Source organism: Ptychodera flava, chromosome 1 (genome assembly GCF_041260155.1).
Source record: "Ptychodera flava strain L36383 chromosome 1, AS_Pfla_20210202, whole genome shotgun sequence".
Classification (NCBI taxonomy): Eukaryota; Metazoa; Hemichordata; class Enteropneusta; family Ptychoderidae; genus Ptychodera; species Ptychodera flava.
In genome coordinates this window covers 54,875,825-54,893,026 of record NC_091928.1, presented here as the reverse complement: position 1 = coordinate 54,893,026, position 17,202 = coordinate 54,875,825, and the positions used below count along the sequence as shown (strand labels likewise).

The 17,202-nt window shown below is 34.7% G+C and overlaps 1 protein-coding gene across 3 annotated transcripts in view; it reads left to right on the top strand.

The window, feature by feature from the left end:
- The window catches only part of LOC139141248 (titin homolog), a 172,942-nt gene that overhangs the window by 129,509 nt on the left and 26,231 nt on the right, over positions 1 to 17,202 (top strand). The window lies entirely within an intron of this gene.

Sequence of the window (17,202 nt, the reverse complement as noted above, 5' to 3'; positions counted from 1 at the left end):
ACCGGAAACGCTCAGAGTTCGTGAATTTCGCTGATTTATGAAATCGGGTGGTGAAAAGCTTTCTCACCTTTCCTTTCTGTCTGTGCAGCAGTGGACAACGGGCCCAAGCCGGGTCCAAGCCCTGCAGAGCTCTACAGCTGCTCGGTTAAGCTAGCCGACATGTACAGCAATATCACGTACCGTTATTCTTTATTAAATAATCAAGTCATGTAGACATTCTACACATTGATGATTATGCAGTGCGTTCGCCGGGCCCGAGCCAGGCAGCCATAGGTATAATGCCAGTCAACATGTAGGCCTATAGGCCTACACTAATATCACGTACGGTGATTCTTTTATTGGATAATCAAGTCGTATATAGACATTCTACATATTAAATACGATTATTATCCCAGCAATGTACCAAGCGCCTGTGGTTTTCATTGGTCTAGAAATCACCCCATTTTGCCAAAATATGTTGATACACCTCAAAGCCATAGGCAAATGATACCAATCAACAGATATGAGTAACTTTACATTTCAGAAAAACAGCAATATACAAAGTTCACTGTCAATATCCTACTGGAACATACAGGGTTACCAAGAGAGAAAGTTTCAAGACAGTGACTTTATAAATAATATTACTCAACATGACATTATTGGTATTGGAGAAACTTGGCTCACAGAACAATTGAAACATACTTTTCACATTCCTGGGTACTATGACTATTCTGTTGTCCGAAAAAAGAGAAAACAGAGGGGTGGTCTTTCACTTTTGGTAAAAAATACTATAAAGAAGGGTGTAAAAATGGTTCATTCAGATGTTGAAGACATGGTGTGGTGCAAACTTTCAAAAGTTTTTTCAGATTACAACAGGATATATTTATTTGCTTTGTTTACAACGCACCAGAAAATTCCAAACATAAGTCTGAATCATTTTTCGAACGTTTAGAACAGTTGATCACAAATATAGCTGTTCTGGATCTGTCATGATTTTAGGGGATTTTAACGCCAGAGTAGGATTACTGCCAGATTTTATTGACAATGATTTCTCAAATCATATACCAGTTCCACCAGGATATTCTGTTGATACACATCTTAATCGCTGCAATATGGATAAGATCGAAAATAAGTATGGTAGAAACCTCATAGATTTATGTAAAACCACAAATACAAGAATTATGAATGGCAGACTACCTGGAGATATTTGTGGAAAATTTACATGTTACCACTGGAATGGAAACAGTGTAGTAGATTATGGTCTTGCAACAACAGACATCATCGATAACTTTGAGTATTTTAAAATACACAATTTCACAATTTTCTCAGATCACTGTCAAATTTCTACTCTTCTCAAACTAACAAATTTTAATCCAAGCAGTGTTAAAGATACTGTGAATTTGTTACAAATGCCCCCAAAATGGAAATGGGATAAGTTATGTGTTTTTAATTACACGGATAGATTAAGCATCAGATGAGCTACAAAAAGATTTTGCAGAATTTTTGAATACTAATATTGGTAATAACAAATCTGACATTAACTCAGCCACTAAGCATTTTAATGACACCTTAGATAAAGCCTGCAGTGGAATTTTTAATAGACAAAAGCAGAGAAAGAAAAATTTAAAGAGAAAGAAATCAAAATGGTTTGACAAAAACTGTGATGCAGCAAAAAGGGACCTAATAGCAACAGCAAAACTATTAAACAAAGCGCCATATGACAGTCAGTTAAAAATTATCTATTACACAAAGAAAAAGAAGTTTAAAAAACTTGTTAAAAATAAGAAATTGCAATTCTGGCAAAACAACTTAGACAAACTAAACAGTCTACATGCCAACAATTCACATGATATGTGGAAATTGATCAAGTACTTAAAAAATAATGATAAAGATAATAATACTGGAGATTGTGTCTCAGCAGCAACATGGATGGAATTTTACAAAAATTCTTGCTCAATTGAAAATGACAGGTATAATGATTTCCAACAGCAAATTATTGATAGTTTAACATCTGAAGAAACTAAGAATCAGGCTAATCAGCAGCTGGATAAGTCAATAACAACTAATGAAGTGTTATCAGCAATTAGAAATTTAAAAAGTAAAAAAGCAGCAGGGATTGATGGGTTTTGTATAGAGTTGTTAAAATATGGTTCCCCCTTTCTCTGTAAACCCTTAGCTAAATTATTTAATGCAGTTCTAGATACATCCAACTTTCCAGACATCTGGAATACAAGCATTATGACACACTTATTTAAAAAAGGAGATAAATATGACCCGAAAAATTATAGGGGCATAATTTCTGTCGGAAGTTGTGTAGGAAAAGTTTTTTCTTACATTCTAAATGAAAGGCTAAATAGTTTTTTAGATGACAATCATATTATACATAATAATCAAGCTGGATTTCGCAAAAACCATCGCACAATAGATCACATATTTACCCTGAAGACAATAATACATAAATATATTAACAATAAGCAGAACATTTATGTTTGTTTTGTTGACTTTGCTAAGGCTTTCGACTCGGTATGGAGAGTTGGTCTTTTCCATAAACTTCTCAAAAATAACATTAATGGCAAATTATACAGACTTATAAAACACAGGTACACCAACACAAAAATACACATCAAAACAAATAATTTTATCTCGCCCAGCCTGAAAGTTGAAAAAGGAGTAAAACAGGGCTGTGTTCTAAGTCCTAGTCTGTTCAATTTATATGTCAATGACTTGAAAACAAATCTAGACAAAGTAAATACTCAACCACCAGTGTTGAATAATACCCCAGTTAACTCATTATTTTACGCTGATGACCTAGTCTTAATCTCTACTTCAAAAGAAGGTCTGCAAAGGGAGTTAAATACACTACACACATTTTGCTCCAATTGGAAACTTGATGTTAATTTACAGAAAACCCAAGCAATTAATTTTAGTAAATCTCCTTTGGTAGAAAATCACTTATTTAACTATGGTAGTACATGCATCAAATCTGTTAAGAGCTATACATACTTAGGACTGACAATTAAATCAAACGGTAGTTTTAGTGACACAATTACAAATTTGGCTGATAAAGCAGCAAAATCTTTGTATAGTTTAAAAAGGATTTTATTGCACAACAAAAAGATAAAATTTTCCCTACATCTATTCAATGTTTTCATTAAGCCTGTTTTACTGTATGGCTCAGAGATTTGGGGACAAGATTTCATGGATTACAAGAAGTGGGATAAATCAGCAATTGAAAAAACTCACCTCAATTTTGTAAGAACATTTTACAGTGTAATAGACAGCTTGTAATGCCGCTGTGAGGGGTGAACTAGGACAATTTCCACTTCTACTTGAGATCAAACTTAATATTGTTAAACACTGGCTTCATATCGTACAACTGCCACATTGTAATCTTGCTAAAGAAGCTTTTCTGGAGCAAATGGTAAACAACACTAACAATAGATCCTGGTTTAACTGTTTAAGTGCTTTAATTAAAGACAATGGAATGGATTTTCTCCTTGATAAAGCTCCATCACTTAAACACCACAAAGTTATAACTGGTTTAATGAAAACAAATTTAACAAACAATTATGAAGTCTTTTGGAAAAAGTTGATCACTGATGAAAATAGTAAACTAAGAATGTATGCCAAAATAAAACGTAGTTTTAGATTAGAACCCTACTTAACACAGTTGCAAGGTGAGAAAAGAAAATTGCTCACCAAACTTCGCATTAGCAATCATGATCTAGCAATTGAAAAAGGGAGACACACTGTTCAAAAACCCCAATTACTGAAAGATACTGCAATCAGTGTAACACCAACAGTATTGAAGATGAAACACACTTTTATTAGTCTGTCAGAAATACAAAGTCCAAAGAAAGTACTTTTTCAGTAAAATCAATTTCCCAAACGACGATACTGAAAATCAGCTTATTTCTCTACTAACAAAACAAGAGTTATCTTTTAATGAACAACTTGCTGATTATATTTTTACTTTATATAAACAAAGAAATACCTAGTTATATTTATTATTAGCTACTATTATTTTACTGTAATACTTTATCTTTATTGAAGAAAATTTTAACTTATTTTTGTATCACACTTTTATTGCCACAAATGTGATGTAAATCCTATATTTACAAGCAAGCAATAAAAATATTATTATTATTATTATTAGTAAGATACGGCATATGTTATACATGTCTAAGAAAAACCAATATTCATTCTTACTTCTATGCTTACATGGACAAAGTGTCCCATAGATTGACACCATCCAAATTCTGTGGTAATTCTGAAACGTTACCACCTGCTGCATGATAGAGCGTTGGTAACCAATCACAAACATGGACAATTCCTTCTTGGATTATTCCAGACTTTTCCAGATAAAGACTATGGATAAATCCAGTGCCTTTGACACCACCCCCCAGAGAGGTCAGTTTGAAGCGTAGATCCTGTTCAAAACCAGCAGCAGGTCTCTATTGGAAGTGGTGAATATGATGATAGAATTGTTATAAAGACCGGTGTCTTAATTTGAGGGTCTTTGTGATATTTCTAAAGGAATCATCTAATGCAGATGCCATTGCTTGGATTGTAAAAACAAGTCAAATATGAAATTGTATATTTTTTTGAAAACAACAAACTTTTGAGTCAATCAAATATTGTGTATGTATTCCTTTATGAAGACAACTGTAGATCAATGCGTGTATCTCTATGATGGTAATGATCATGATGATGATTATGATGATCACGACAATGATGATGATAATAATTAAATTAATGACAATGACAATGCTGGTGACAATTTTGGTGGTGGTGGTGGTGATAGTAATTACTATAATTTGATCAAATAAAGTTCTAGAAGACAAAAGCAATTAATAAATGAATAGAGAGAGACAAAGAAAACGATGATCAAACAATACTGAATGAAATCAATCAGGAAGAAAAGAATGCACAATGCAGAAAACATATCCCTTGTGAAAATATTCTTGCTGTAAATATTACAATACTGAAATTATACAGTTATTCATATGGTAAGTGTTAAGAAAAGCTGACAAGAGGAGATTTTACCAATTATGATAATTCAATTTCTCCTTAACATTCACTGTGGTAAAAGTTATACTGTTTCAGTGTTTGTTCTTTTTCAAGATTTTAGGCTTTACACACATACTGGTAGGCTTTACAGCATAAATGTTGCATGATCACACCCTAAAGTGACCCCTGAATATAGCAGCTGTTTTGACCTAAACATCAGCTCCAGCGATCTACCGGTATATATCAATTTGAATATTGCAACATAAATGTGCAACGTAGATATTGCAATTCAATTGTTGTAATATACAGTATTATCAGGATTTCTCAAGGTAATATTGCAATATACACCTCTCTTTTATTGGAATGTTTTTGTGGAGAAGTTTACAGAGATTTCATGCACGAAACACGAAAACTTTATGTATTAACTTTTTTCCTACTTTTTAATACATTTAATGCATAGTTAATGAACAGTCAAAGCTGCTGCTGTTTGCACTGGAGCCTGCACATGGCATGACATCATCCACTGAGACTAGTGTACAGACAATGTTCAAAGCTGAGAAGTGTATCAGACTGAAAGGAAGGCAGTGTGATATGCTGCAAGTACTGACAACAAATGCAGACACAGTTCAACGTATCCTATCCTGTAGACAGGATATCTTAGCACAAGGTATCTCTTGACTGATGCAGCAATTACTCAGGACCTGTGGATACTCAAAGTAAATCACCTCTCTGAGACAAGGCTCAATTTGGGGGTGCAAATAATGAATAACTTTACAGATTATTTCTCTTTTTTGAAAAAATTTGTAACATTTAATAGACTAGTGCATTCTATCATGAGGCCAGTACTGGTAGTGTCATAATATTTGCATTTTCCTACAGTTTAATGCTTGAACTCTATCAAACTGACAATACCACTACTATGAAATAAAGAACGACATTTTAGCAGAAAATCTCATTTTTGTTACTCTTGAGTCCATTTGCAATTTAACTTTAAATTCCTTTCTAGCTATGGATTATTCTAGAGAGACTTAAGTAAACATAACGTGGATGAATTTAAAGCACTAACACTTTCATACTGCAGTTGTAAACAATATCATGATAGAATATCATTGTACATATGAAAATAACCTGTAATGCCTTTTGTTCTTCTCTTCATAGAATTAGAGGAACAAATTATCAAAGAGGGTACTCAGATTCTACCAGTCAGACAATTAAATGAGAGAGTAAGTTCACTTGTTAGAAGTTTGCTTGAGTTTGAAAGTAAAGTTTCTCAGTATTTGGTTGATGTCTGTCAGCATCAGGCCAGAAATGGACACCATCTAGGTACGAGATGGAAGAGAGAATTCTTGAAAGTCAACTAAGTGAAGCTAAAAGAGAAAAGGCAGCTTTAGAAGTGCAGATCTTGTCTTTTTAAAAAGATCAAATGGCAACGAGATAGTCTAGAGTTTATCAGAAGACGTTCTAACATGAATTTCATATTAGCTAATATTTCATATTAGCAGAACATATTATGTCCCGCTAAAGAGAGAGAAGATCATTGGTGAATTACAAGGAAGACTATCAAGAGTAGAATATCGTTTTGTTAAAAATGATATTGCTCTCTAAAAAATCTTTATACAAAAACTGAAAAATCTGTGAAAAGAATTTAGATTTCTGATAAGCACTTTTGTATCATTCCTTCAGAATTTTTTACTGTTATTGGTATTTCAAGTACTTCTTTAGAGCTGACACTTGGGTATTGTCTACCCTTTCAGTACAAATCAACTACTGTAGTCAATCACAACAGGCACCAACAACAGTCAAAGGAATCGAGCCCCTCAACGTAGCTGCGAGTATATGACAGGTGGCTTTTAGAAGTGGGGTTATCTTAGGGTCACACCAACCATGGAAGATGTATGGTATGGTATGACCCCAAGATGACCCAATTTCAAAAATAGCCACCAAAAGATTTGTATCTTGATGTAGGATCAACGTCGAATGTCTTTTCATGATTTAAAAATTTTGTACTGTTTGGATTTGCCACGGTTTTATGGGTACTTTATACCCAACTTGTTGAAGTTAAAAAGACAATTTCACTGTTATGTCCTATGTGCAGAGGAAAGTTAAGTGACCATGTAGTCTTGTCAATCTTAATAAGGATAAACCTAGGACAATGTCACTGTCATATGTCCTATGTGCAGAGGAAGTGACCATGTCGATTCTTGCCATGTTGAAAATATGATAAACTTTCACAACCGTAACTGAAATATGTAAATCGCATTTCATACCCGGTACAAGCAGAATTACTTGTATTCTCTCCTCACTGATATCTAGGATTCTTTGCAAAGAAATACAGTCCTACCTGCCAGAATTGTGATAGTACTAACTGAATCCATGATTAAAAATGTGTGCCCCAATGCATGTCAACATTGCATACAAGATTGTGAAAGTTATAGAAGATTGTGTATCATTTTTAGTAGGTTTGTAGTCACATGGGCTACTACACCCACATTTGATGTTCAATGGGTAGGATATTGTAAACTGTGTACAACCACAACATTTATAAATTTAGATTCCAGATGAAAGTAATCTTATTTCCCACAATGGGAGTTCTGTCTTTGTTTAAAATGCATACTTAAATAAATATAATTTAAATTGTGGCTCATATCACTTTGTGCTATGAAGCGAATCATTCTTTATCGTTCTCTACAACAACAATGAGGAGTAAAGATGAGTTTTTAGTGTGTTAATGGAAAATTCAATATGATTGCTGTTTTAGATGGCAAGATGTGGAAAAGATTTTATTGAAATGAGGCAGTAAAATCTTTCTCTGCACAACCTTTTCAGTTTTCAAAATTGCCTACACATGCAGCAAATCAGTAAAGATATCTACCGGTACAGATCCGTAACCAACTCAAGCAAGTTTCAAAGTTTATCAAAAATATCGCTTCTCCCATCTGATTTGACTCAAACCAACTGAGAGATATGAAATCAACCAAACCTCTGTTTTACTATGTACACTGGCATTCTTCCTCGTAATTTGTGAACAACCATATTCATAAGAACCTGTGTTCTGTGATTTCTGTTTAATAACATTAATACTAGGTTACAACCAACATTACCGGTATTGTCTTCAGAGTGCTGTACCGGGGTAACTTCTTTGATTTGCATCCTGCCTACAATGCCTTCCATAAGAGTGTACTATCATGTACTTCTCTCATACTAAACAATTCTAATGTAAGACTTCTTTGGTGGAGGTTTGTACCCAGAGTCAACTGTTTGCATCCTGCCTATTGCCTTCCATGAGAATGTACATCATGTGCTTCTCTCATACTAAACAATTCTGATGTAAGATTTCTTTGGTGGAGGTTTGTACCCAGAGTCAACTGTTTGCATCCTGCCTCTAATGCCTTCCATGAGAATGTACTATCATGTACTTCTCTCATACTAAACAATTCTGATGTAAAACTTCTTTTGTAGAGGTTTGTACCCAGAGTCAACTGTTTGCATCCTGCCTACAATGCCTTCCATGAGAATGTACTATTGTGTACTTCTTTCATACTAAACAATAATTCTGATGTAAGACTTCTTTGGTGGAGGTTTGTACCAAGAGTCAACTGTTTGCATTATGCTGATAATGCCTTCTATGAGAATGTACTAAGGGTGTTTTTTTTCATACTATTCACGAACAATTGTGTATTATAAAAGCGATATTTTTGGTAGATGATAAGTTACGGTCAACTTTGTATTCACAATTATTGTCTCATGAATTTCAACTGTACCCGTTATATCTATGACACTATAATGCTTGTGACAAAGATGGATGCTTATAATTTTTGCAATGTGCAACTTATTCCAAGAAATTTCCTTATTGCATTTTTCAGATGTTGTCAATGATATGCTAAATAGACTGAATGAATACAACTCAACATCCACCGGAAGATCCAAAATCTGATCCTATACATACCATAAAGAAGCCTCGAGCTTCCATGGATTAATATGACAGACAGTGATACAGTGTAATCAATACATGCAAAGAATTACTGTACAGTGAATTTAACTTTCATTATGCCAGATATTATTACTATGATGTAGGATAAAATTTTTATATTGCTCAGTCCATCTGAATAATAAGTCTTCAGTCTGGATGAATTGTCCCAGCTGAATGTAACTGTTTGTCTACTGGTAGTTCAACAGGTTGTGACTTAATGTTATTAACATTCATTTGTTGACTTTAATGAGTTCCAGTTTTTAGTTGTCACATACTGATTTATATCTTTTGAGAGACTCGGATGTCATCAGCTATAGTGTAATTTTTACAGCAATTTTTGTTTTCTTTACAATCAATGTATTTAATTTTGTACAAGGATTAAAAATATGTGATTCTGATTAGTTTAAACTTGTAGTTTAAACTTGTGTTTTAAAGTTTGCACATATTTTTAGTAAAGACTTTCCAAATTCTTACTTATTCGATTATAATGCTTATTCAAATGACTAAAATTGTAATGGATTTTGAATTAAAAGTTTGTCCACATACTAGCTGCTATGATCAACACCATTGGCAAAATTAGTCGTATCCAGTTCCATCATTCAGGAAGTTGCCCATTATTTGACATTAAATTGCAGTCTTTCACCAACTTTCACCACTGCTTCAATGATTGTCTTTCCATATGAGAGTCAGCAATTAACTACCAAAATACAATGTGCTTCCAGTTATATTTATCCCTTTATGTGAAAACTCATTAAAAATGCAAATAATGTCTTTTCCAGGAAATTGCTGACCTTCAAAGCTGTCACATTTCTATGATCAATATCATTCTTTACAAGATTCGTCAGATCTGATGCAGTCATTCTGAGAATATCCAACTGTAAAAACTAATTATTATGCAAATTTGCAAGCCACAATTATGCAAGCCACACCCACCAAAAACAAACTGGTTCTTGCCATTTTCAACCAATGTACTATGTTCTGATCAAATTAGCCATTCTTCATATGTCACTCCAACTGCCACACAGACAGACAGCCAAAGATAAAGTGACAGTGTTATTACAGTACTTGTGTATCAAAACGCAAACTTGAAATTGATTAAAAAGACAGGACAAATTTACCAATGATCCTTTCATCAAATCCATGTAATTTTTTAGCTCCCATAGCCATATGTATATATGGCAATGGAAGCTATTCTTATAGGCTAGGGAAATGTCTGTATGTATGTATGTATGTCTGTATGTCTGTATGTCTGTATGTCTGTCCGTCAACATCAAAAACTCCAAAACCGCTGTACATTTCATCTTGATATTTGGTGTGTACATGGATGATGGGCTGTAGATGAGATTTTGTTCAAATGAAGTTGTCATTGCCAAAAATATGCAAATTAAGTGAAAAAATGTAAAAACAGTCAAAATTGAAAAAAATCAAGAACCACTGAGCAGATTACATGAAAAATTAGCATGTAAGTACTTTGGGCTGACATGAAATGATTGTGCACATCTTGGGTCAGTATCTTGGACTTGCTATTTTTCATGAATTTTTTGTAATTTTCTCCCATTTTGGTCAAAAAATCTCCTGCTCTGAAACCACAAGTCCGATTGATTTGAAACTTGGTATGGAAGTGCATAGGAGTGACCTTTCCCAAATTTGGGCAAATCGTGGTGAAATTTGCATATTTTTAGTTTACACGTCCATAGACTCCCATGTATAAGGCAGATTTCCATAGACTCCATGTATAAGGCCACGAAAAATAAAAATTTAGTTTCTCATCGTATTCATATTGCAAAAAGGATGCAGTGACACAATTTTTAGTCCCCACGGATGAAGTCCAGTGAGCTTATAGATTGGGTCATGTCCGTCTGTTCGTCCATCCGTGAGTCCATCCGTTCACGCATATCTCGGATATTTTGACAAAATGTCATGTGACCTTGATGACCTTTGATCTCAAATATACATATTTGTCCATAACTCAGTAACCACAAGTGCTACCACCCTTCATATATGGTATGATGGGACAGCTTATGACGCCACATATTGTACCTCATTAATTATGCACATATCTAATTTTGAGCGAGCCAATAGAACTAGAGGTCTGATTTTTGGTATATAGGGATAACTTAGCAAAACAATTTTTTTGACAAAATGTCACGTGACCTCGGTGACCTTTGACCTCAAATATACATATTTGTCCATAACTCAGTAACCACAAGTGCTACAGCCTTCATGTATGGTATGATGGGACACCTTATGACGCCACATATTGTACCTCATTAATTATGATCATATCTAATTTTGAGTGAGCCAATCGAGCTAGAGGTCTGATTTTTGGTATATAGGGATAACTTAGCAAAACAATTTTTTTGACAAAATGTCACGGGACCTCGGTGACCTTTGACCTCAAATATACATATTTGTCCATAACTCAGTAACCACAAGTGCTACACCCTTCATATATGGTATGATGGGACAGCTTATGACGCCACATATTGTACCTCATTAATTATGCACATATCTTATTTTGAGCGAGCCAATAGAGCTAGAGGTCTGATTTTTGGTATATAGGGATAACTTAGCAAAACAATTTTTTTGACAAAATGTCACGTGACCTCGGTGACTTTTGACCTCAAATATACATATTTTTTCATAACTCGGTAACCACAAGTGCTACACCCTTCATGTTTGGTATGATTGGACACCTTATGACCCCACATACTGTACCTCAATAATTATGCGCATATCTCATTCTGAGCGAGCCAATAGAGCTGGATGTCTGATTTTTGGTATATAGGGATAACTATAGGAGAGAAATTTTTTTACCAAATGTGATGTGACCTCGATGACCTTTTACCTAAAATATATGTTTATGTCAATAAATAAGTAACCACAAGTGCTATGTCCTTTGTATTTAGTAGGATGGGAGACCTTATGACAACACACGCTTTACCTCATTAATTATGTACACATCTAATTCTGGGCAAGCGAATAGAGCTAGAGATCTGATTTTTTGGCATATAAGGATTAATTAGCAATATAATTTTTTTTTCAAAATGTCATGTGACCTCGATGACCTTTGACCTTGATTATACATATATATGCATATTTCAGTAACCACAAGTTCTATACCCTCCAATTTTGATAGGATATTAGACCTTAAGATGTCACATCTTGTACCTCATTTATAATGCGCATATGTATTTCTTGGCTGGCCAATACTGCTAGAGGTCTGATCTTTTTTCCCGATTTAGAACCATAACTTAGACATGCCTCATGTGTTTCAAATTAGGAACAACGACATAGACCTATGTGCCCATAGATCTCAACATATACACTCCAGTGATACTTCTTAATGACCACATTTTCCTGCCCCATCAAGACTAATACTCCTATTACAAGTGGGGACTATGTCATTGTAAATGACTTGTTGAGATAATGGTTGTATCACAGTATTCGATATATCTAATTCTGTATTTTTTCCATTTTATATTCTGAATAATTACATTAAACATATTTCACTGTCTCCAGTACATTTCATTTAAGTATTTTCACTTCATGCACTTTATCCCTTTCACACATGTTCAAATATCTGACCAGAGAACAAACACTAAATAGTCCAGGATGGGAGCTACAGTGTCATTGACGCTATTTTTAGACGGTTGTATTATGTTATTTCGACGAAAACACGGGAAAAGTTGCACTTTTCGATTTCCATCATGGCGACATTTTCCGGAAATTGTCGAGCTCGCCCCGTTTTGGCGCAAGTAGCTGTGACGTCACTAATAGAATGGGTGATGGTGACTTCGTGCATTGACTATGGAGATAGTGATAATTTCATGAGTGAAAGCAGTGCAACTGAGAATATCATCGTCACAGAAGATATGACAAAGCTGTTCAGAATTTACAGGTCTGCAAATTTTAACAGTCGGAACCTTAACCTAAACGAGAACAAGAGCGGAACTCTTGTTGACCGTCGCGTCAGTGACAAGCCCACCGTGACCACAGTCAAACACACCAGTGCACTACCGTACACACAACCGCAAGCTAACAAAATATAAATATAAGTCTGGAGTTGCCATCCCACCTTATTATTACTTCTCAACACAAATTGCCTCGTTCAAAATCTGTATATAAAAATTTGAATTACACCATGACGCTTGTAGATAAGTGTAGTAGAGATCAAGTTGAAAATTGTCCACCGTTCATAACACACATCTTTCCTATCAACAGCTGGAAGTGGAACAGGCTGAGGGTCATGTTAGCATAAACACCAAAGGTAGTATTCTCGCCGCAAAATCTTCAGTTTGGCATTATAAAACCTCACATGAACGTTGGCACTTTTAAAAATATGTGACCGTAAAGACATGTCTAGCCAAATTCTCGGGAAGAGATAAATTAAAATTGACATGATGTAAATATCGGGCACACTGGCACCCAAGGCCGGGCGGCTCAGCCGGCCATTTCTGTGACGGAGTGATCAGCTACGCTTCCGCAGTTTTTTTCTTGATTAAGTGTCAGCGATATAAAGCACAGTGTTCATTGTTTCATGACTGCGAAATTCTCAAAGAAGCTAAAATATTTTAGGGGAGACTTAGTCGAGCAGAAGGGAACAGATGACGACAACGCGACTGCTTCGTCAACAGTATAAACTTCTTTGCATGTACACGTTGTGTCACTGTTACTGGCAGCGCCGTGCTGTATTATACACAACCTATCGTTCAGTCTCGCAAAGAGTCAGTCAATCACTACGTAAACTTTTTAGGAATTTAAAATTAGATATCTCCTAACGTTACTAATTATAGAGTCACACATGCATGAGATCTAGTACTTGTATTCATTTATTTATTTACAATCACTTTCGTAAAGCATCTGAATCGGCGATCAGTCTTGGGGGATGTAAACACGGCCATACTTCTCCGCGGCCCCCGCATCCTTGACATGTTTTGGGCAACCTGTCGCAGTCTTGCTGCTGTTCTCGCTCTTGTCTACAGTTGATGATGATACACGCGAAGCTTTCTGGTGACAATGGTCGTACTGGTACGGCATTGCGATAACACAATCGATGTAGTAACTCCAGGAATTAAAGTCTATCTTACCGTACATCTGGCTTCCGAACCGTGTTTATTCTAAGTCACGGCACTCGAAAATGTGCACCGCAGAAAACGCTTGTCTGAATGCCTCTTTTCCGACCCTTTCGTTGTAATTTTGTCAAATGCGGCTAATACATCATCCTAAAATGCAATAAACTGACAATGGCTGCAGTTACTTCAGCCACCAAAGGCGTAACTTCTCACCATGTTGAAGCCACAGCGGTAAGCATTCGCTATGGCCGAGGTGAACACACTCACTCGTACATTCTATTAGTTACGTCATTTCCGGTGGCAATGCCCGCGAATTCCGAAACGACCCGAATGGCAGCTAACTTCAAAGTCGCACAACATATTGCATTTTTATAATATTTAACCGCGTTTTTTCATTGGGGTGATGCATTTATTTGATAAAGTAAGGGTGGCAAAATCATATAGCATGGCTCATTTTAAGCAAAATTAACTTTGAATTTATGCGGGACATACACTTTAAGATGTCACATTTTGTACCTCATTTATTATGCGCATATGTATTTCTTGGCTGTCCAATACTGCTAGAGGTCTGATCTTTTTTCCCGATTTAGAACCATAACTTAGACATGCCTCATGCGTTTCAAATTGGGAACAACGGCATAGACCAATTTGCCCATAGATCTCAACATATACACTCCAGTGATACTTCTTAATGACCACAATTCCCTGCCCCATCAAGACTAATACTCCTATTACAAGTGGGGACTGTCATTGTCAATGACTTGTTTAGTTAATGGTTGTATCACAGTATTCGATATTTCTAATTCTGTATTTTTTCCATTTTATGTTCTGAATAAATACATTAAACATATTTCACTGTCTCCAGTACATTACATTTAAGTATTTTCACTTCATGCACTTTATCCCTTTCACACATGTTCAAATATCTGACCAGAGAAATAGTCCAGGATGGGAGCTACAGTGTCATTGACGCTTTTTTCTATTTTATTTTTTATATGTCTGGAGTTTGTATTAGCATCCTGATGTGATGAAATCTTTTAAAAATTATGATTGATGTATGTGATTGTGAAAGATATCACTGAAAACACAGTGTCACAGTTGCTGTAGCACAATAAAACAATACCGTATTGTACTGACAAAATTGTACACTTTATTACTTAGAGATTATGATTTGAAGGCATATTTACAATGAATAATTGAAAATAAACAATTACTACCATACATGAAACAAGTAACTTTTTCTTACTGCAAGTGCTCTTTGTAGCTTACAACATTATTAAAATCAATTTTATTACAAAACTAATGGTTTCATGTTGTACCAATTAAATATCTTAATGTAAACTTTGAATCAATCAGGGCTATATTTATTTGTGCGTGTTTATTGGATCGTCAAGGACAATTTCATTGATATCTTGCATGTCATTGTCAGTTTCATTTCTGATGAAATTCAGGTACAATATTTTTGAAGAAGTACATTTTAGCATCTCGTTGCTAGAGAAGTCCACAAGATGTGACACCTGTAACTATATGCCAATCACTCAAACCCTGACTGTCAAACAAAGTATCACAACATAAAACAAGTCTGTGATGGTTGATCTGCTCATTCAAGCTCTTTTCTAATACACAGAGGTGGCAAAAATATTTCTGGTAGCCAAAAGGGTAAATGCCTTGCAAAATATTTAGGGGGGTCAGACATTGCAATTAATTATTATTAAAGTTTTGCAAATACCGGTACTTTGGTGATGACACAGAGGGTATTAAACTACATGTAACATTGGGTGCCCTTTGTCAATGTAAATACGCCACAACTATAACATGTATAAAGATAATGTAGTCAATGAGCAACATTAATGTGTAGAGTGCTAGTATGGTTGAACAAAGCAGTGACAAAAGGATTACAATTTTAGACAATCTCAACTCTCCATTTTAATGTTTATCATGTTCATGTGTGTTTATGAACATCAGAAACAAACTGAAAAATGGCATGTGCCGTATTTCTATTGAAAAACAATAGAATGAAACTGTAATTCTCCAGTTTCACAATGTAGACAAATTCTGTTGAGAAAAGCTTTTAATCATACTTGGAGACTGTTAGTTTAGGCATGTAATGGCGAGAGGAAAGGTCTGTATGAAAATAGAAAAATACACAAAATGACATTTTTGAAACACTAAACCATGTAAAAATGTTGAGAATACTTTTTTTTGAAGGCTTTCACTGAGAGAAGTGGAGATTTTCATGTACTGGTGTGTCTTTTATGTTTCTTACAGCTATTAGGCGAGCGGCGAATCCACAAAAAGGGCCTTATTTTAGGAGTTTAATGTACCCACCTTACATACGGCCACATCATACGTCATTTGAAAGCTCATTATCTCTACTTTAAGAAAATTGACGATGTGGAGCTGCCAAGTAGGGCCATAACCTCCTAATTTGCATAATTAACAAGGGTACCCAATTTGCATAAATGCGATATAATATTTGAAATTTATTGTTAACTTCTCTAACGATACGTTTAAACTATCGAGTGATATATCAAATGAAAGGTATTTGCATGTAGAATACAAAATGGATATTCAAAGAGATATTGAAATTGATAATACTGAAATATTTTCATGTTTATATGGAAAACAATATTTTCCCCTTTTGAATAGCAATATTTTAAAAATTTTAACACATACAGCCACAACACACAGCCACATCATACATCATTTGAAAGCTTATTATCTCTACTTCAAGAAAATTGACAATTTGGAGCTACCAAATCGGGCCATAACCCCCTAATTTGCATAATAAACACGCATACCCAATTTCTATAATTGCGATATAGTATTATAAATTTATAGTTAACTTTTCTAAGTATACGTTTAAACTATCGAGTGATATATCAAATGAAAGGTAGTTACATGTAGAATACAAAATGAATATTCAAAGAGATATTAAAATTGATTTCACTGAAATATTTTCATATTTATATGGAAAAAATATTTTCCCCTTTAGAATAACAATATTTTAAAAATTTTAACATATACAGTCCTATCATACAGCCACATCATACGTCATTTGAAAGCTTATTATATCTACTTGAAGAAAATTGACAATATGGAGCTATCAAGGAAGGCCGCACCCCCTTATGTCCATAAATTACACTGGTAAGCAATTTGCAGAAATGA